A 22,500-nucleotide genomic window follows, 5' to 3' on the forward strand; every position below is an offset into this window, starting at 1 on the left:
CACACACACACACACACACACACACACACACACACACACACACACACACACACACACACACACACACACACACACACACACACACACACACACACACACACACACACACACACACACACACACACACTAAACTTTGACATATAAAGCACTTACTATTAAAAAAGCTGTGTGACCACGAAGCAACAATCCAGAACTGGATTGTAAATTTCCAGTCCTCCTCCCAGGCTGGACAAAATTAAGGAAAAAAAAAGACATTCTCGGGGAATCTAGAAGCAGCAGCGTCAACAACCATCACAAAAACATCAACTGCTGTTATAACAACCACAGTAAGAGTAATACAACTCAAGCAGGTGTGTGAGCCTGCACCCTCTGTGTATGTACTCACCTCACCTAGTTGTACTCACCTAGTTGAGGTTGCGGGGGTCGAGTCCGAGCTCCTGGCCCCGCCTCTTCACTGATCGCTACTAGGTCACTCTCCCCGAGCCGTGAGCTTTATCATACCTCTGCTTAAAGCTATGTATGGATCCTGCCTCCACTACATCGCTTCCCAAACTATTCCACTTACTGACTACTCTGTGGCTGAAGAAATACTTCCTAACATCCCTGTGATTCATCTGTGTCTTTAGCTTCCAACTGTGTCCCCTTGTTACTGTGTCCAATCTCTGGAACATCCTGTCTTTGTCCACCTTGTCAATTCCCCTCAGTATTTTGTATGTCGTTATCATGTCCCCCCTATCTCTCCTGTCCTCCAGTGTCGTCAGGTTGATTTCCCTTAACCTCTCCTCGTAGGACATACCTCTTAGCTCTGGGACTAGTCTTGTTGCAAACCTTTGCACTTTCTCTAGTTTCTTTACGTGGTTGGCTAGGTGTGGGTTCCAAACTGGTGCCGCATACTCCAATATGGGCCTAACGTATACGGTGTACAGGGTCCTGAACGATTCCTTATTAAGATGTCGGAATGCTGTTCTGAGGTTTGCTAGGCGCCCATATGCTGCAGCAGTTATTTGGTTGATGTGCACTTCAGGAGATGTGCCTGGTGTTATACTCACCCCAAGATCTTTTTCCTTGAGTGAGGTTTGTAGTCTCTGACCCCCTAGACTGTACTCCGTCTGCGGCCTTCTTTGCCCTTCCCCAATCTTCATGACTTTGCACTTGGTGGGATTGAACTCCAGGAGCCAATTGCTGGACCAGGTCTGCAGCCTGTCCAGATCCCTTTGTAGTTCTGCCTGGTCTTCGATCGAGTGTATTCTTCTCATCAACTTCACGTCATCTGCAAACAGGGACACCTCAGAGTCTATTCCTTCCGTCATGTCGTTCACAAATACCAGAAACAGCACTGGTCCTAGGACTGACCCCTGCGGGACCCCGCTGGTCACAGGTGCCCACTCTGACACCTCGCCACGTACCATGACTCGCTGCTGTCTTCCTGACAAGTATTCCCTGATCCATTGTAGTGCCTTCCCTGTTATCCCTGCTTGGTCCTCCAGTTTTTGCACCAATCTCTTGTGCGGAACTGTGTCAAACGCCTTCTTGCAGTCCAAGAAAATGCAATCCACCCACCCCTCTCTCTCTTGTCTTACTGCTGTCACCATGTCATAGAACTCCAGTAGGTTTGTGACGCAGGATTTCCCGTCCCTGAAACCATGCTGGCTGCTGTTGATGAGATCATTCCTTTCTAGGTGTTCCACCACTCTTCTCCTGATAATCTTCTCCATGATTTTGCATACTATACATGTCAGTGACACTGGTCTGTAGTTTAATGCTTCATGTCTGTCTCCTTTTTTAAAGATTGGGACTACATTTGCTGTCTTCCATGCCTCAGGCAATCTCCCTGTTTCGATAGATGTATTGAATATTGTTGTTAGGGGTACACATAGCGCCTCTGCTCCCTCTCTCAATACCCATGGGGAGATGTTATCTGGCCCCATTGCTTTTGAGGTATCTAGCTCACTCAGAAGCCTCTTCACTTCTTCCTCGGTTGTGTGCACTGTGTCCAGCACTTGGTGGTGTGCCCCACCTCTCCGTCTTTCTGGAGTCCCTTCTGTCTCCTCTGTGAACACTTCTTTGAATCTCTTGTTGAGTTCTTCACATACTTCACGGTCATTTCCTGTTGTCTCTCCTCCTTCCTTCCTTAGCCTGATTACCTGGTCCTTGACTGTTGTTTTCCTCCTGATGTGGCTGTACAACAGTTTCGGGTCAGATTTGGCTTTCGCTGCTATGTCATTTTCATATTGTCTTTGGGCCTCCCTTCTTATCTGTGCATATTCGTTTCTGGCTCTACGACTGTTCTCCTTATTCTCCTGGGTCCTTTGCCTTCTATATTTCTTCCATTCCCTAGCACACTTGGTTTTTGCCTCCCTGCACCTTTGGGTAAACCATGGGCTCATCCTGGCTTTTTCATTACTCCTGTTACCCTTGGGTACAAACCTCTCCTCAGCCTCCTTGCATTTTGTTGCTACATATTCCATCATCTCATTAACTGGCTTCCCTGCCAGTTCTCTGTCCCACTGAACCCCGTTCAGGTAGTTCCTCATTCCTGTGTAGTCCCCTTTCTTGTAGTTTGGCTTCATTCGTCCTGGCCTTCCTGCTTCTCCCTCCACTTGTAGCTCTACTGTGTATTCGAAGCATAAAACCACATGGTCACTGGCCCCAAGGGGTCTTTCATATGTGATGTCCTCGATATCTGCACTACTGAAGGTGAATACTAAGTCCAGCCTTGCTGGTTCATCCTCTCCTCTCTCTCTTGTAGTGTCCCTTACGTGTTGGTACATGAAGTTCTCCAGTACCACCTCCATCATCTTAGCCCTCCATGTATCTTAGCCCCCATGTGGGTCCAAGTTCTCCCAATCGATCTCCTTGTGGTTAAAGTCACCCATGATCAGGAGCTTTGCCCTGCATGCATGAGCTCTTCTGGCCACTCTAGCCAGTGTGTCAACCATCGCTCTATTGCTCTCGTCGTACTCTTGCCTTGGCCTCCTGCTGTTCTGTGGTGGGTTATACATCACTGCTATTACCACCTTGGGACCTCCAGAGTGAAGTGTTCCCACTATGTAATCACTTTCTTCTCCGCTATCTCCTCTCTCCAGCTCATCAAAATTCCAGCGATTTTTGATCAGCAACGCCACTCCTCCACCCCCCCTGTTCCCTCTGTCTTTCCTCAGGATTTAGTATCCCGTTGGAAAGATGGCATCTGTTATCATACCTGTAAGCTTGGTTTCTGTAAGAGCTATGATGTCCGGTGATGCTTCTTTGACTCTTTCGTGCCACTCCTCCCACTTATTTGTTATTCCATCAGCGTTTGTGTACCATACCTTCAGTTTCCTTTCCAACACTGTGGTTTGGGGAGCCTGTGGGGGTGGGAGACCTGGTGGCATACTGTGGGATTCTATAGCTCGATGTTGGGTGGAGGCTGTGGGTATGGATTGTAGTGTGTGTTGGGATGGTGTGATAGGTTGTATGGTTCTGAGAGTAGTTGTGTGTGTGCTTGCCCTTGCTGTTCTGTCCTGCTCTGACTGACCTCTGCTGATTCCCTCCTTGTCTCTTTTCCTAGCTCCTTTCGTTTTTTTGTCCTCTCCCTCAGCTGCTGTCGTTCTGATTTTGTTCTGTCTCTGTCTAGGAACACCCTCTTGTACTCTTCCGAGTATTTCAATCGTGGTTTCTCTTGGAGGATCCTGTTCCGCACTGTTTCCGTCCTGAGAATCAGCTTGATTGGTCGGTTTCTCCCCTTCGAGTACCCCCCTATTCTCTGAAAATTTACAATCTCGTCCATCTCTTCACCTATTTCCGTGATGATTTTCTCAATCTCCTTTCCTTCTTCCTGCTTCCTTTCAGTGTGTGTCCTTTCCTCTCTCTCCTGAAGCCCATGGATAAACACTGATTTTGCCCTTTCTTCCTCCCATTGCCTCACCCTCTGTGACTCTGGATCCTGCCTGTATGTGGTCAGTTTCTCCCTTGATTTTTCCAGTGGCTCTTGATAGCCTTGTTGTGCCTCAGCATTCGACCTATCACCCTCTCCATCTGCAACCAGCAGATCTTCCTTTTCACTCCTTGGTCCTCCTTGGCAGATTGATGTGACCTTAGCATAATTCATAATTCCTTCCTTCCTGTTCAGCCTCGCAGCTTCATATGCTGTGTCTTCTCTGGTCACTGCCCCTGTAACTCGCTCCAGCCTATTTATCTCAACTTCTAGGACCCTTATCTTGGCTACTGCAGTTTCGACTTGTGCCTCCCAATTCTTTGTTTCCTGCTCCAACCTCCTTTCCAATTTCACAGAGAGCTCTTTCTCCATTTTTTCAGAAAGCTCTCCTAATTTTCTCTCCCACTCTTGTTCCATCCTTTTCCACTGCTCCTCCATCCACTCCTCCCTACCCGAACCATTCTCATCTGATCCTTGGTTCCTGCGAGTCCCCACCATGTGTGTGTGTGTGTATGTGTGTGTGTGTGTTTATGTGTGTGTTTGTGTATGTGTGTGTTTGTGTATGTGTGTGTTTGTGTGTGTGTGTGTGTGTGTGTGTGTGTGTGTACTCACCTAATTGTACTCACCTAATTGTGGTTGCAGGGGTCGAGACTCAGCTCCTGGCCCCGCCTCTTCACTGATCGCTACTGGATCCTCTCTCTCTCTGCTTCCTGAGCTTTGTCATACCTCTTCTTAAAACTATGTATGGTTCCTGCCTCCACTACTTCACTTGCTAGGCTATTCCACTTGCTGACAACTCTATGACTGAAGAAATACTTCCTAACGTCCCTGTGACTCGTCTGAGTCTTCAGCTTCCAGTTGTGACCCCTTGTCCCTGTGTCCCCTCTCTGGAACATCCTATCTCTGTCCACCTTGTCTATTCCCCGCAGTATCTTGTATGTCGTTATCATGTCTCCCCTGACCCTTCTGTCCTCCAGTGTCGTCAGTCCGATTTCCCTTAACCTTTCCTCGTACGACATTCCCTTGAGCTCTGGGACTAGCCTTGTTGCAAACCTTTGTACTTTCTCTAACTTCTTGACGTGCTTGACCAGGTGTGGGTTCCAGACTGGTGCTGCATACTCCAGTATGGGCCTAACATACACAGTGTACAGTGTCTTGAACGATTCCTTATTGAGGTATCGGAACGCTATTCTCAGGTTTGCCAGGCGCCCGTATGCTGCAGCGGTTATTTGGTTGATGTGTGCCTCCGGTGATGTACTCGGTGTTATGGTCACCCCAAGGTCTTTCTCCCTGAGTGAGGTCTGTAGTCTTTGTCCACCTAGCCTATATTCTGTCTGCGGTCTTCTTTGCCCCTCCCCAATCTTCATGACTTTGCATTTGGCTGGATTGAATTCGAGGAGCCAGTTACTGGACCACATGTCCAGCCTCTCCAGGTCTCTTTGCAGTCCTGCCTCATCCTCGTCCGATTTAATTCTTCTCATCAACTTCACGTCATCTGCGAACAGGGACACTTCAGAGTCTATTCCTTCCATCATGTCGTTCACATATATCAAAAATAGCACTGGTCCTAGAACTGACCCCTGTGGGACCCCGCTCGTAACAGGCGCCCACTGTGATACCTCTTCACGTACCATGACTCGTTGCTGCCTCCCTGTCAGGTATTCCCTTATCCATTGCAGTGCCCTTCCTTTTATGTGTGCCTGATCCTCCAGCTTCTGCACTAATCTCTTGTGGGGAACTGTGTCAAAGGCCTTCCTGCAGTCTAGGAAAACGCAATCTACCCAACCCTCTCTCTCGTGTCTTACTTCTGTTACCTTGTCATAAAACTCCAGGAGGTTTGTGATACAAGATTTGCCTTCCATGAACCCATGCTGGTTTTCATTTATAATCTTGTTCCTTTCCAGGTGTTCGACCACTCTCCTCCTGATAATCTTCTCCATGACTTTGCACACAATACATGTCAGAGACACAGGTCTGTAGTTTAGTGCCTCGTTTCTGTTTCCTTTCTTAAATATGTGTGTGTGTGTGTGTGTGTGTGTGTGTGTGTGTGTGTGTGTGTGTGTGTGTGTATGTGTGTGTGTGTTTGTGTGTGTTTGTGTGTGTGTTTGTGTGTGTGTGTGTGTGTGTGTGTGTGTGTGTGTGTGTGTGTGTGTGTGTTTGTGTGTGTGTGTGTGTGTGTACTCACCTAGTTCTCACCTAGTTGAGGTTGCAGGGGTCGAGTCCAAGCTCCTGGCCCCGCCTCTTCACTGGTCGCTACTAGGTCACTCTCCCTGAACCATGAGCTTAATCGTACCTCTGCTTAAAGCTATGTATGGTTCCTGCCTCCACTACATCGCTTCCCAAACTATTCCACTTCCTGACTACTCTGTGGCTGAAGAAATACTTCCTAACATCCATTTGATTCATCTGTGTCTTCAGTTTCCAACTGTGTCCCCGTGTTGCTGTGTCCAGTCTCTGGAACATCCTGTCTTTGTCCACCTTGTCAATTCCTCTCAGTATTTTGTAAGTCGTTATCATGTCCCCCCTATCTCTCCTGTCCTCCAGTGTCGTCAGGTTGATTTCCCTTAACCTCTCCTCATAGGACATACCTCTTAACTCTGGGACTAGTCTTGTTGCAAACCTTTGTACTTTCTCTAGTTTCCTTACATGCTTGGCTAGGTGTGGGTTCCAAACTGGTGCCGCATACTCCAATATGGGCCTAACGTACAATGTGTACAGGGTCCTGAACGATTCCTTATTAAGATGTCGGAATGCTGTTCTGAGGTTTGCTAGGCGCCCATATGCTACAGCAGTTATTTGGTTGATGTGCGCTTCAGGAGATGTGCCTGGTGTTATACTCACCCCAAGATCTTTTTCCTTGAGTGATGTTTGTAGTCTCTGGCCCCCTAGACTGTACTCCGTCTGCGGTCTTCCTTGCCCTTCCCCAATCCTCATGACTTTGCACTTGGTGGGATTGAACTCCAGGAGCCAGTTGCTGGACCAGATCTGCAGCCTGTCCAGATCCCTTTGTATTTCTGCCTGGTCTTCGATCGAATGAACTCTTCTCATCAACTTCACGTCATCTGCAAACAGGGACACCTCAGAGTCTATTCCTTCCGTCATGTCGTTCACAAATACCAGAAACAGCACTGGTCCTAGGACTGACCCCTGTGGGACCCCGCTGGTCACAGGTGCCCACTCTGACACCTCGCCACGTACCATTACTCGCTGCTGTCTTCCTGACAAGTATTCCCTGATCCATTGCAGTGCCTTCCCTGTTATCCCTGCTTGGTCCTCCAGTTTTTGCACTAATCTCTTGTGTGGTACTGTGTCAAACGCCTTCTTGCAGTCCAAGAAAATGCAATCCACCCACCCCTCTCTCTCTTGTCTTACTGCTGTCACCATGTCATAGAACTCCAGTAGGTTTGTGACACAGGATTTCCCATCTCTGAAACCATGTTGGCTGCTGGTGATGAGATCATTCCTTTCTAGATGTTCCACCATTCTTCTCCTGACAATCTTTTCCATGACTTTGCATACTATACATGTCAGTGACACTGGTCTGTAGTTTAGTGCTTCATGTCTGTCTCCTTTTTTAAAGATTGGGACCACATTTGCTGTCTTCCATGCCTCAGGCAATCTCCCTGTTTCGATAGATGTACTGAATATTGTTGTTAGGGGTACACATAGCGCCTCTGCTCCCTCTCTCAGGACCCATGGAGAGATGTTATCTGGCCCCATTGCCTTTGAGGTATCTAGCTCACTCAGAAGCCTCTTCACTTCTTCCTCGGTTGTGTGTACTGTGTCCAGCACATGGTGGTGTACCCCACCTCTCCTTCTTTCTGGAGCCCTTTCTGTCTCCTCTGTGAACATTTCTTTGAATCTCTTGTTGAGTTCCTCACATACTTCACGGTCATTTCTTGTTGTCTCTCCTCCTTCCTTCCTTAGCCTGATTACCTGGTCCTTGACGGTTGTTTTCTTCTTGATGTGGCTGTATAACAGCTTCGGGTCAGATTTGGCTTTTGCTGCAATGTCGTTTTCATATTGAGGTTGGGCCTCCCTTCTTATCTGTGCATATTCGTTTCTGGCTCTACGACTGCTCTCCTTATTCTCCTGGGTCCTTTGCCTTCTATATTTCTTTCATTCCCTAGCACACTTGGTTTTTGCCTCCTTGCATCTTTGGGTGAACCATGGGCTCATCCTGGCTTTTTCATTATTCCTGTTACTCTTTGGTACAAACCTCTCCTCAGCCTCCTTGCACATTGTTGCTACATATTCCATCATCTCATTAACTAGCTTCCCTGCCAGTTCTCTGTCCCACTGAACCTCATTCAGGGAGTTCCTCATTCCTGTGTAGTCCCCTTTCCTGTTGTTTGGTTTCATTTGTCCTGGCCTTCCTGCTTTCCCCTCCACTTGTAGCTCTACTGTGTATTCGAAGCTCAAAACCACATGATCGCTGGCCCCAAGGGGTCTTTCATATGTGATGTCCTCAATATCTGCACTACTCAAGGTGAATACTAAGTCCAGTCTTGCTGGTTCATCCTCTCCTCTCTCTCTTGTAGTGTCCCTTACGTGTTGGTACATGAAGTTTCCCAGTACCACCTCCATCATCTTAGCCCTCCATGTATCTTGGCCCCCATGTGGCTCCAAGTTCTCCCATTCGATCTCCTTGTGGTTAAAGTCGCCCATGATCAGGAGCTTTGCCCTGCATGCATGAGCTCTTCTGGCCACTGCAGCCAGTGTGTCAACCATCGCTCTATTGCTCTCGTCATACTCTTGCCTTGGCCTCCTGCTGTTCTGTGGTGGGTTATACATCACTGCAATTATCACCTTGGGACCTCCAGAGTGAAGTGTTCCCGCTATGTTATCACTTTCTTCTCTGCTGTCTCCTCTCTCTCCAGCTCATCAAAATTCCATCAGTGTTTGATCAGCAATGCCACTCCTCCACCCCCCCTGTTCCTTCTGTCTTTTCTCAGGATCTGGTATCCCAGTAAACGGACACAAGTGCAACTAATGTGACATTTATTGTGGCAACGTTTCGCTCTCCAGGAGCTTTATCAAGCTTGATAAAGCTCCTGGAGAGCGAAACGTTGCCACAATAAATGTCACATTAGTTGCACTTGTGTCCTTTTACTTTACATATTGCCGGTAATTCTACCAACTTTATTACAATCTGGCATCCCGCTGGAAAGATGGCATCTGTTATCATACCTGTAAGCTTGGTTTCTGTGATCGCTATGATGTCTGGTGATGCCTCTTTGACTCTTTCGTGCCACTCCTCCCACTCGTTTGTTATTCCATCAGCGTTTGTGTACCATACCTTCAGTTTCCTTTCCAACACTGTGGTTTGGGGGGCCTGTGGGGGTGGGAGACCTGGTAGCATACTGTGGGATTCTATGGTTGGGGGTTGGGTGGAAGCTGTGGGTATGGACTGTATTGTGTGTTGGGATGGTGTGATAAGTTGTGGGGTTCTGAGGATAGTTGTGTGTGTGCTTGCCCTTGCTGCTCTGTTCTGCTCTGACTGACCTCTGCTGGTTCCATCCTTGTCTCCTTTCCTAGCTCCTTTCGCTTTTTTGTCCTCTCCCTCAGCTGCTGTCTCTCTGTTTGTGTTCTGTCTCTGTCTAGGAACACCTTCTTGTACTCTTCCGAGCTTTTCAACCGTGGTTTCTCTTGGAGGATCCTGTTCCGCACTGTTTCTGTCCTGAGAATCAGCTTGATCGGTCGGTTTCTCCCCTTCAAGTACCCCCCTATTCTCTGAAAATTTACAATCTCATCCATGTCTTCTCCCCCTATTTCTGTGATGATTTTCTCAATCTCCTTTCTTTCTTCCTGCCGTCTTTCAGTGTGTGTCCTTTCCTCTCTCTCCCGAAGCCCATGGATAATCACTGATTTTGCCCTTTCCTCCTCCCATTGCCTCTCCCTCTGTGACTCTGGTTCCTGTCTGTATGTGGTCATTTTCTCCCTTGATTTTTCCAGTGGCTCTTGGTAGCATGGTTGTGCCTCAGCATTCGACCTATCTTCCTCTCCATCTGCACCCATCTGCTCTTCCCTTCCACTCCCTGGCCCTTCTTTGCAGGCTGATATGACCTTAGCATAATTCATATCTCCTTCTTTCCTGTTCAGCCTCCCAGATTCGTATGGTGTGTCTTCTCTGGTCACTACCCCTGAGACTTGCTTCAGCCTGTTTACCTCAAATTCTAGGACCTTTACCCTGGCTACTGCAGTTTCGACTTGTGCCTCCCAATTCTTTGTCTCCTTCTCCAACCTCTTTTCCCATTTCACAGAGAGCTCTTTCTCCATTTTTTCAGAAAGCTATCCTAATTTTCTCTCCCACTCTTGCTCTATCCTTTTCCATTGCTCCTCCATCCATTCCTCCCTACCAGTACCATTGTCATCTGATCCCTGATTCCTGCGAGTCCCAACCATTTTTTTTTTTAGTGAAAGAGAGAGAGAAAGAGAAAAAGAAAAAGGGAGAGAGAGTGAGAGAGAGGGAGAAAGAGAGAGAAGGGGAGCCTAGAAGGAGGGGAAAAGAAGGGAAAAAGGGGGAGAAAGTGAGAGAGAGGGAAAAGGTAAGAGAGAGGGGGGGAGTGATAAGGGAAGAGAGAGAGAGAAAAAAGAAGAGGAAGAGAGAGAGGAAGAGAGGAAGAGAGAGGGAGAGGGAGAGAGAGAGAGGAAGAGAGAGAGAAAGAGTGAGAGGAAGAGAGAGAGGAAGAGAGAGAGGAAGAGAGAGGATGAGAGAGAGTGAGAGAGAGAGAGAGAGAGAGAGAGAGAGAGAGAGAGAGAGAGAGAGAGAGAGAGGAAGAGAGGAGAGGGAGAGAGATGGGGGGGGGAGGAAGGGTTAGAGGGTCACTTCACAGGAAGGTGTGAAATCCTGTATATGTATGTGTGTGTGTGTGTGTGTGTGTGTGTGTGTGTGTGTGTGTGTGTGTGTGTGTGTGTGTGTGTGTGTGTGTGTGTGTGTGTGTGTGTGTGTGTGCTACAGCTATTCAAGTGCCTAACAGCAGAGCCTGTTCTCACCTAGTGTGTGTGCATATGTTTATGTAAACAGTCCTTATTTCCCACGTATGTACTACATATGTATTGCATATGTACCCGATCTCTTGGTTCCCACTGTACTGTCTTATGCGTTTAAAATTACATTCAAAAATAAATACACTAGGCTTCGCCTATATGCCGCTAACTCTAAATTCTATTAAATGCCAGTAAATGCTGCTTATTCTAATTCTGATAGCTCGAGGAGAGTGACCCCCAATTCCAGCTAGAGACAGGTACTATTGACCCCATGCAACTCAAACTAGGTGAATATTACTTGCGGCTGGCAGTGGAGTAACGTTGCAGGTCTGTCCTGTCCCAGAAGTTGAAGATGTTTGATGCTTCTCGGTAATTTTTCCACTAACTTCCTGTATGCACTATAGTCTCTAGCTCTTCTAATTTTTTCACTCACTCACTGTATTTACTGACACATCTATACATATCTCTTAACTCCCTGGTCTTGAGTCGCACTTATTCTTCAAATACCCCACTGCGTTATTATGGCAACACTATTTAGGCCTGACGCAACCGTTCACCCTTCCAACGGCCCCCACTAAACACTCAGCCACTATTTCCTTTGTTTTCTTTCCTGTGATCACTTATATTTCCCTTTTTCGGGGCTTAAGTGATTATATGCACTCTTATGCGTGCACACGCCTATATCCCACACTCTATTCCTTATGGCACAGTCAGAAATTACCACCAAAACACGAGCTCAAACCGCGTGACTCCTCCACGAGTGTGTGTGTGTGTGTGTGTGTGTGTGTGTGTGTGTGTGTGTGTGTGTGTGTGTGTGTGTGTGTGTGTGTGTGTGTGTGTGTGTGTAGTGTGTGTGGTGTGCGTGATGTGTGTATGTGTGTTACGCTGTATATCCTAACACTGACCGGAAGACACACAGGTTCCACAAGGGTAACTGTTTGCTCCGCTGATATCCTTAAAATGTTCCACGGTGATCACTTCTGGCACAATATTTGCATTCATTTCCTGACTGACAAAACATTAACGAAGCGCAGCATGAAACATAATAAAGGCTAGACCCGTATACCTGGAGAAAAGTATACCTGGGAGTATATCTGTAGAGAAGTATACATGGGAGTATGCCTGGAGAGAAGTATTCCTGGGAGTATACATGGAAAGAAGTATACCTGGAAGGGAGTGTACCTAGAGAGATGTATACCTAGAGAGTATACCTGGTGAGGCTTATACCTGGAGGGGTGTATACCTAGAGGGGTGTATACCTAGAGGGGTGTATACCTGGAGAGGAGTATACCTGCAGGAGTGTATACCTGGAGGATGTTTCGGGGGTCAACGCCCCCCGCGTCCTGGTCTATGACCAGAGCCCGTGAATACAACAGTAACGAGGTTTGATCCGAAGGGAAGTTAGCTCAAGTTCTCTGTATCAAGAGCCCTTCACCGCTATCAATGCACACCGAGAGACGGGAAGGTTAGGTTAGGAAAGGTTTATCAGGGAACAAGACAAGTATTTCCTGACGCTGGAGCTTTTGGTCATCTGACTGAGGCCTTCCGCTGGCTTACCCCTCCACCCCTTTGAAATTTAAGATTATGATATATATTTTGTGCAAACAGAGACGTGAAACACCATGAAATTGTTACATTCCTGACACGCAGTGAATTTTATTGAGATTTTTACTGAGAATTTTATTGAGGATTATATGTGTTTATTTTCACCTGCTTTATAATGCTGTTGTATTTCGTTATTAGTGAAGTTAATTTTTGCTAAGATGGGCCTGTTTTTACCTATCGTAAAATTATAGAAAACTGATCCTACACAACAGGATCAGTTTAGTTAGTGAAGCACCGAAGTGTTTATTGACTAGTTACGTAAGATCTGTAAAACGAGTCAATAAGTTACTCTGTAAATGTTGTGTTAAACGAGTTTTTAAGTTTGTAAATGCTGTGTAAAAAAAAATATTTGTCATGGCAGGTGGATGGCAAACAGCCTTAAGTACTGGTCCAGTGACACTGTCCCATACGGTGTGGTGGTGTTACTGGTCCAGTGACACTGTCCCACATGGTGTGGTGGTGTTACTGGTCCAGTGACACTGTCCCACATGGTGTGGTGGTGTTACTGGTCCAGTGACACTCTCCCACATGGTGTGGTGGTGTTACTGGTCCTGTAACACTGTCCCATACGGAGTGGTAGTGTTACTAGTCCAGGGGCACTGTCCCATATAGTGTGGTGGTGTTACTGGTCCAGTGACACTGTCCCACATGGTGTGGTGGTGTTACTGGTCCTGTAACACTGTCCCATACGGAGTGGTAGTGTTACTAGTCCAGGGGTACTGTCCCATATAGTGTGGTGGTGTTACTGGTCCAGTGACACTGTCCCACACAGTGTGATGGTGTTACTGGTCCAGTGACACTCTCCCACATGGTGTGGTGGTGTTACTGGTCCTGTAACACTGTCCCATACGGAGTGGTAGTGTTACTAGTCCAGGGGCACTGTCCCATATAGTGTGGTGGTGTTACTGGTCCAGTGACACTGTCCCACACAGTGTGATGGTGTTACTGGTCCAGTGACACTCTCCCACATGGTGTGGTGGTGTTACTGGTCCTGTAACACTGTCCCATACGGAGTGGTAGTGTTACTAGTCCAGGGGCACTGTCCCATATAGTGTGGTGGTGTTACTGGTCCAGTGACACTGTCCCACACAGTGTGATGGTGTTGCTGGTCCAGTGACACTCTCCCACATGGTGTGGTGGTGTTACTGGTCCTGTAACACTGTCCCATACGGAGTGGTAGTGTTACTAGTCCAGGGGCACTGTCCCATATAGTGTGGTGGTGTTACTGGTCCAGTGACACTGTCCCACACAGTGTGATGGTGTTACTGGTCCAGTGACACTCTCCCACATGGTGTGGTGGTGTTACTGGTCCAGTGACACTGTCCCACACAGTGTGATGGTGTTACTGGTCCTGTAACACTGTCCCACATGGTGTGGTGGTGTTGCTGGTCCAGTGACACTGTCCCACAGTGTGATGGTGTTACTGGTCCAGTGACACTCTCCCACATGGTGTGGTGGTGTTACTGGTCCTGTAACACTGTCCCATACGGAGTGGTAGTGTTACTAGTCCAGGGGCACTGTCCCATATAGTGTGGTGGTGTTACTGGTCCAGTGACACTGTCCCACACAGTGTGATGGTGTTACTGGTCCAGTGACACTCTCCCACATGGTGTGGTGGTGTTACTGGTCCAGTGACACTGTCCCACACAGTGTGATGGTGTTACTGGTCCAGTGACACTCTCCCACATGGTGTGGTGGTGTTACTGGTCCAGTGACACTGTCCCACACAATGTGATGGTGTTACTGGTCCAGTGACACTCTCCCACATGGTGTGGTGGTGTTACTGGTCCAGTGACACTGTCCCACACAGTGTGGTGATGTTACTGGTCCAGTAACACCACCAACACCGTTGTCCTGGGTTAGTAACCCAGGATAACGAAAGCCATTACATTTGGCTTACTCCTACTGGAGTTCGTGTTTCCTCTCCCCCAGGATGCGACTCACAAAAGACTAGCACCCAGGTACCTACTTACTGCTAGGTGACTAGCACCCAGGTACCTACTTACTGCTAGGTGACTTGCACCCAGGTACCTACTTACTGCTAGGTGACTAGCACCCAGGTACCTACTTACTGCCAGGTGACTAGCACCTACCTACTTACTGCTAGGTGACTAGCACCCAGGTACCTACTTACTGCTAGGTGACTAGCACCCAGGTACCTACTTACTGCTAGGCGAACGAGGACAACACCCAAGACTTTCACTCGTCCCAGTATCGAACCCGGATACTACGCTTTTCTGTCTTCTCCAGTAAGTCATTCACCAGTAGGTCACCTCCAGTAAGTTATCACCAGTGTAACATCTCCAGTAAATCATTACCAGTAAGTTATCTCCAGTAAGTCATCATAAGTGTATCATCTCCAGTAAGTCATCACCAGTATGTCATCTCCAGTAAGTCATCACCAGTATGTCATCTCCAGTAAGTCATCTCCAGTGTGTCATCTTCAGTAAGTCATCACCAGTAAATCATCACCAGTTGTCATCTACAGTGTGTCATCTTCGGTTAGTCATCTCCAGTGTGTCATATCCAGTAAGTCATCTCCAGTAAGTCATCACCAGTGTGCCATCTACAGCAAACCATCACCAGTGTGTCATCTCCTGTAAGTCATCTCCAGTAAGTTATTACCAGTAAGTCATCTCCAATAAGTCAAATCCAGTGTGTCATCTCCTGTAAGTCATCTCCAGTAAGTCATCAGCAGTGTGTCATCTCCAGTAAGTTATTACCAATAAGTCATCTCCAATAAATCAAATCCAGTGTCACCTCTAGTAAGTCATCTCCAATAAGTTAAATCCTGTAAGTCATCTCGAGACAGTGTGTCATCAGTAAATCATAATCAGTGAGTCATCTTGTGACAGTGTGTCATCTCCAGTAAGTCATCATTAGTAACTCATCTCCAGTAAGTCACCTCGGGACAGTGAGTCATCTCCAGTAAGTCACCTCGAGACAATGTGTCATCTCCTGTAAGTCACCTCGAGACAGTGTGTCATCTCCAGTAAGTCACCTCGAGACAGTGTGTCATCTCCAGTAAGTCATATCGAGACAGTGTGTCATCTCCAGTAAGTCATCATTAGTAACTCATCTCCAATAAGTCACCTCGGGACAGTGAGTCATCTCCAGTAAGTCACCTCGAGACAATGTGTCATCTCCAGTAAGTCACCTCGAGACAATGTGTCATCTCCAGTAAGTCACCTCGAGACAATGTGTCATCTCCAATAAGTCATCTCGACACAGTGTGCCATCTCCAATAAATCATCTCGACACAGTGTGTCATCTCCAATAAGTCATCTCGACACAGTGTGCCATCTCCAATAAATCATCTCGACACAGTGTGCCATCTCCAATAAGTCATCTCGACACAGTGTGCCATCTCCAATAAATCATCTCGACACAGTGTGTCATCTCCAATAAGTCATCTCGACACAGTGTGTCATCTCCAATAAGTCATCTCGACACAGTGTGCCATCTCCAATAAGTCATCTCGACACAGTGTGCCATCTCCAATAAATCATCTCGACACAGTGTGTCATCTCCAATAAGTCATCTCGACACAGTGTGTCATCTCCAACAAGTCATCTCCACAGCCTCATTATAAGTCACTCTGGTGTACATTACATATTTAACAATATAAACGAAATTTGATATGTAACCATTTAACACACAAGTATGTGGGTCACTAAACACATTCTTTTCACTAGTTATTAGCTAACACAAATATCATTATTATTATTATTATTATTATTATTATTATTATTATTATTATTATTATTATTATCACAAAATAGATTAGAATCTTTGTTAAGCTTCATTAGCACAGCTTAATAAAGGAAAAATAAATAAACTATTACTTATAAGTGATTTTTTGAGTCATTACTCACCTTAGTGAATAATTAATGTTTTATACATGATGAAGATATAATGTGAGCAGTTCCCGGGTACTGAATCCATATTATTGAAAAAAATGTACTCTTGTTACAGCACATAAGTGTGTACTGTGTATATATATATATTTTATATCTTCTCAGTTATCACTCTCTTTAGTATTATTTTCTTCCTATAGCGACACTATGCCATAGTCTCTACGCTATAGTTTAATATCCACTTGACATACAACAGACTAACAGTGGCCATCAAGAATAACAGTAGAGTGACACAAACACCGCAACGATACACACGTACAGGAAACACTTGTATGAGCAGAGTACCAGAAGTGATCTTCCACGCTCCGTGGTACACTAGTGAATGAGTGGATGTTGGTGGTGGTGGTGGTGTTGGTGGTGGTGGTGGTGGTGGTGGTGGTGGTGGTGGTGGTGGTGAACACTACACACACCCACCTCCCTGCTTGCTCTGCCTCACACACGTAATACACAGAGTTACTCGTCCTCTCCTCCTCCTAATCTCCTGCTTCCCTTTCTTCTTTTTTCTTCCTTTTATTTTTCCTCTTATTCGCTTTCTTCTATTTTTTTCTCTTATTCTTATAATTATTTTTTCTTCTAATTTATTCATATTTTCTTGTTTCTGTCTTTCTTACTCCTACTTCATCTTATTATTATTTTCTTCTAATACTTTCTTCTTTTCTACTACTACTTTTCGCAATATCTCTTTAGCGTTTTCTTCATTCTTCCCTTTCTCTAACTCCTTTTGTTGTTTTGCTTCTGTTGTAATTACCGCTCTTGTTGTGGTTGTTATTACTGTTGTTGTGGATGTTCCTCTTATCTCTGATGTTGTTTTTGTTATTGATGTTGTTGTTTTGATGCTGTAACTGTAGTTGTTGTTGTTGTTGTTGTTGTTGTTGCTGTTGCTGCTGTTACTGCTGTTACTTCTGAACTTGTTTTTGTTGCTGCTTTTGTTGCAGCTGTTTCTGCTTCATTTTTCTTCTTCCAATTATTCTTTTCCTACTCTTCCTCCTCCTTACACAAAGTTATGAAGATTGGGGAAAGCTAAAGAAGACCGCAGACAGAGTACAGCCTAAGAGGTCAGAGTTTGTAAAACTAATTCAAGGAAAAGAATCTTGGGGTGAACATCATACCGAACACATCTCCTGAGACGAACATCAACCCAATAACTGCTGCAGCATATGGCCGCCTGAAAATAGTGTTTCGACATTTATAAATAGTAAGGAGTCATTCACGTCTCTGTACACCGTGTACGTCAGACTCATACTGGAGTATGCAGCACCAGTATTGTAGATGAATGGTTCAGAGAACCGACATGTTGTTGAATTAGACACATGTGCAACTCTTGAGTATCTTTATTGAGGAAACGTTTCGCCACACAGTGGCTTCATCAGTCCATACAAAGGAGAAACTTGAAGAGTTGCACATGTGTCTAATTCAACAACATGTCGGTTCTCTGAACCATTCATCTACAATCCTGTCAGACACTGCAACTTCTTGGGATATTAATACTTGGGAATTCTTCGCTTGCCTAACCCTTGGGCACGACCTACTTCCACATTGGACAAATGTGACACCACCTACGACTGCTGCCCCTCACCTGTCTACGGTTTATAAGCTGCTTCTCCGCTCATATGCCGTATTCTATTCAAGATTGATGGACTGACCACATCGACTCAAGGCTGAGGGACTGATTACCTCATTCTCCTCCTGTTCTTCAAGTTTCTCCTTTGTATGGACTGATGAAGCCACTGTGTGGCGAAACGTTTCCTCAATAAAGATACCCAAGAGTTGCACATGTGTCTAATTCAACAGCACCAGTATGGAACCCACACCTGTTCAAGCACGTCAAGAAATTAGAGAAAGTGCAAAGGTTTGCGACAAGACTAGTCCCGGAGCTAAGGGGTACGTCCTTCGAGGAAAGGTTGAGGAACTCAACCTGACAACACAGGAACACGGAAGGGATAGAGAGGACATGATAACAACATATAAAATACTGAGAGGAATTGACATAAGGATAAGGAAAGATGTTTCAGAGATGTGACACAGCAACAAGGGGTCACAACTAGAAGTTGAATACTCAGGTGAGTCACAGGGATATTAGGAAGTATTTCTTCAACCATAGAGTTGTCAGGAAATGGAACAGTCTGGACAGTGTAATGGAGACAGGATCCATACATAGCTTTAAGAAGAGGTATGATAAAGCTCATGATGCATGACCTAGTAGCTACCGACAAAGAGGGGGGCCAGGAGCTATGAATCGACCCTTGCAACCACAATTAGGTGAGTACAATAAGGCGTACGCTTTCACGCAGATTTACTGTTAATTAACGCAGCTATCCTAGGCAAGGTTTTAAATCCGCATCCTGCAGTGTCCCTCGACCCTGTACATCCCAGGATCATAAAAAGAGGCGTCCTTTACGATCCTGTGATGCTCTGTTCCAGGATATCACAGACGGAAACATTTCTCTGGAGTCTTGAAGGACTTCGGTCCAGCACATCACATAAAAGCTCATCCTTTGGATTTCTTGCGACGCTCCCATCCAGGACATGGTTATAGCAATTGAAATTTTATTTAACATTACGTTAGGCGACTTACGTTTTTTACATAAGAAAAACACTAAGGTTATAATGCGTTGCAAAAAGTGCACCGTAAGACGTATTTATTGCTTGAAAACGTTATCGCTGAACTTATAACTATATATTAAAGGCAATTTTAATTGGACAGAGGTTAATTTGTTCTCTGAAATTGACACGAATGCAATTATCTCCCATTGCCATGGGGAATAAGTGACTTTTATTGGATAACAGTAATTAATATCTGGCTATTAGTCAGTTTCCAGACATTATCATCATGGGAGCAATTATGTCAATTTTATTCTGCTTCAAAGCAAAAGAGAGAGAGAGAGAGAGAGAGAGAGAGAGAGAGAGAGAGAGAGAGAGAGAGAGAGAGAGAGAGAGACAGACAGACAGACAGACAGACAGACAGACAGAAAGAGATCCAATAAAGCTAGGGATCCTTAACCTAACCTTGTCAAACCCTGTATAAAAAAAAGAGATGGAAAGTAAATACAAACAACAGAAGTAGCCGGCGCACACACACACACACACACACACACACACACACACACACACACACAATAACAACTTCCTCAACGTTGATCTTTATTTTCCTCACGTGTGCTTAATATTTACGTTGTTATATCCGTGTGTGCCCAGGGATACCCTGGGCCCGTATGTGCCCTGGGATACCCTGGGTCCGTATGTGCCCTGGGATACATTGGGCCCGTATGTGCCCTGGGAAACCCCAGGCATCCTCTACCACACGCTCTCCTCAGCAGTCTCTGCATTGTTAAATATCGAACGAAAATCGTGACACAACGATAAAGAAAAGTTATACTTTTTTAAGTGGAGAAAATACAATAGAGGGTATAATTATTATAACAATAAAAATAATAATAATTATAATAATAATAATAATTATAATAATAATAATAATAATAATAATAATAATAAGAAGAAGAAGAAGAAGAAGAAGAAGAAGAAGAAGAAGAAGAAGAAGAAGAAGAAGAAGAAGAAGAAGAAGAATTAGTAGTAATAGTAGTTGTGGTAGTAACGGTAGCAGTAGTAGTAGTAATAGTAGTAGTAGTAATAATAGCAGTAGTAATAGCAGTAGCAGTAGTAGTAATAGTAGCAGTAGTAATAGTAGCAGTTATAGCCAGCAGCAGGCAGAGCAGTAGTAGAAGAGCAATAGTACAGGCCAGCAGTAGTAATAGTAGTAGTAGTAGGGAAGAAAGAGAAAATAAAATAGAGGATATAATAATAATAATAATAATAATAATAATTAATATAACAATAATGATAATATAATAATAATAATAATAATAATAATAATAATAATAATAATAATAATAATAATAATAATAATAATAATTAATATAACAATAATGATAATATAATAATAATAAGAATAATAATAATTAGAATTATAATATTATCATATAATGAGTAACGGAAGTCGGGCAACTTCTGTACAATGGACAATAATCAGGTCTGACGCAAGTAACACGAGAAGAAGTGTACTCTATATTTCGACTCAACAATGATGTCCTCTTCAGCAGGTGACGAGCCCAAGAATTATAAAACACTTCTCGTCTCTTTTTTGTTTAATTTAGTTCAATGTGGCTTCGTTTGTGCCATTAATCAGTGTTTAAAGTATTATTTTATGTTTAGATTTTTGCCATAAACTTGATAGGAATCCATGGAAATCGACGTTAATTACGCACATTATAGAATTTATATGCCTCTGAGGATTTAAATGCTAACTACTTGTGCCGCCGTTTGAGAGGCAAGAATTACATACAAGTATGGTAGAGAGGCACTCTACCCACCATACTTTATATAAAGACCATCTTTCACCTTCAATAGAGCTTTTTCGTAAGTTAGTAAAGCTCCGCTTTACATATAAAATGTTTGTAGGGTGTTTATGTGAAGCTCCGTCATGGTGTTCAAGAGAACATAAGAATCACTGCAGGAGGTCTACTGACCCATGCTAGGAAAGTCCAAGATTAAATGCTGGGAGCCAAGGTGATGATAAACTAGGTTAAACCAAGCCGGGGTATGGTTAGGTTAAAGCAACACACGCAGGGTGCACCGACCGACTCTGGTGCACCGACCGACTCTGGTGCACCAACCGACTCTGGTGCACCGACTGACTCTAGTGCAAAGACCGACTCTGGTGCACCGACCGACTCTGGTGCTCCGACCGACTCTAGTGCAACGACCGACTCTGGTGCACCGACCGACTCTGGTGCACCGACTGACTCTAGTGCAAAGACCGACTCTGGTGCACCGACCGATTCTGGTGCACCGACCGACTCTGGTGCACCGACTGACTCTAGTGCAAAGACCGACTCTGGTGCACGAGAGCAACATGGATTTAGAAGAGAGTGAGACAGAGAGAGCCATGAGGAGCCACCATAGCGGGCATAGCACCTTCCTCAACCCCTCCCCCCACAACTTCCTCTGGCCCTGACAGTGACCGTCGTATTCAGTGGCACTTGCAACAGCCTGCACTGTGATGACACTGTCACATAATGCACATACTTATCATTCTCCATCGACACATTTGCAGAAATTTACAGAAAAAAGAGTAAAAAAATAGAAAGTTGTATGAGCAAAGGTGTAGTGAAAGCTGCCAGGTTTGTGTGTCCCTAGACGTGAGAGTAGTGTAATTAGGGAGAAGCAATGGTGCCACATTCCCCACCTTTGGAGATTTTGCGGGTTTTACTGCCAGTTCTCGGCGGGTTAAAATGTACGAGAGTCGTCAGTCGCAGATGATTTAATTCACAGTGCAACCCTGGTGTTGTTGTGTCAGCGGGAGAGTTAGTCTCTCAAAGTGGAGAGATGAACGAGAAATCCTGGAGCAGACATCCAGCGTTCCTCCTGGGTCAGGTATTTCGGTCAGTGAGTCACTGCCACGGCCACACAATGCCCCATACCCCAACACCACTTTCACAGAGAGAAATTAGGCCCTCACCCACCTAAAGTCCACTTGGGTGTTACGTAGCCCACCTAAAGTCCACTTGGGTGTTATGTAGCCCACCTAAAGTCCACTTGGGGGTTACGTAGCCCACCTGAAGTCTGTGCTTTATGTTACGTAGCTCCACCTGGTCTTACTCTGGGTCGTACTTAGCCCACCTAAAAGTTCACGGTGGCATGTAGCCCACCTGAAGTCTAATTTGGGTGGTACTGTAAGCTCCACCTAAAGTCCACTTGGGTTGTACGTAGCCCACCTAAAGCTCAACAAATGTATTTAGCTCCATAGTTAAAGTCTATCAATGTAATGCAACCCAAATAAAGTCCACTTGGTTGCTCAGTATCCCACGCAAATTCCTCCCGGATCTCCCGTATCATACCGAAATTCAATCAAGCACTCGTTGCCCACCTACACCCCACCACCCATTCTCACAACCCACCTGGGTCCCCCATAACCAACCCACACACTTCTGTATGATAACTGTACTTACGTGTACCTGTGACTAAATAATGTTACTTATCTCCATGTTCCACCAAGCCCGCCAGCAAACACTAAAA

The 22,500-nt window shown here is 45.3% G+C and overlaps 1 protein-coding gene across 3 annotated transcripts in view; it reads right to left on the reverse strand.

Annotated features, from left to right (window-relative positions):
* Positions 1-22,500, reverse strand: part of f (espin protein forked) — a 638,438-nt gene that overhangs the window by 367,224 nt on the left and 248,714 nt on the right. The window contains exon 1 of one of the 3 annotated variants that reach the window (XM_053778212.2): positions 16,387-16,736. The exons of the other annotated variants lie outside the window; for them this stretch is intronic. The gene's annotated coding sequence lies outside the window, so the exon portion shown is untranslated. Of the gene's footprint in view, positions 1-16,386; positions 16,737-22,500 lie in introns of those variants that run through there. 3 annotated transcript variants of the gene reach the window in all.

Source organism: Cherax quadricarinatus, chromosome 22, assembly GCF_038502225.1.
Source record: "Cherax quadricarinatus isolate ZL_2023a chromosome 22, ASM3850222v1, whole genome shotgun sequence".
In the NCBI taxonomy this organism is placed as follows: Eukaryota; Metazoa; Arthropoda; class Malacostraca; order Decapoda; family Parastacidae; genus Cherax; species Cherax quadricarinatus.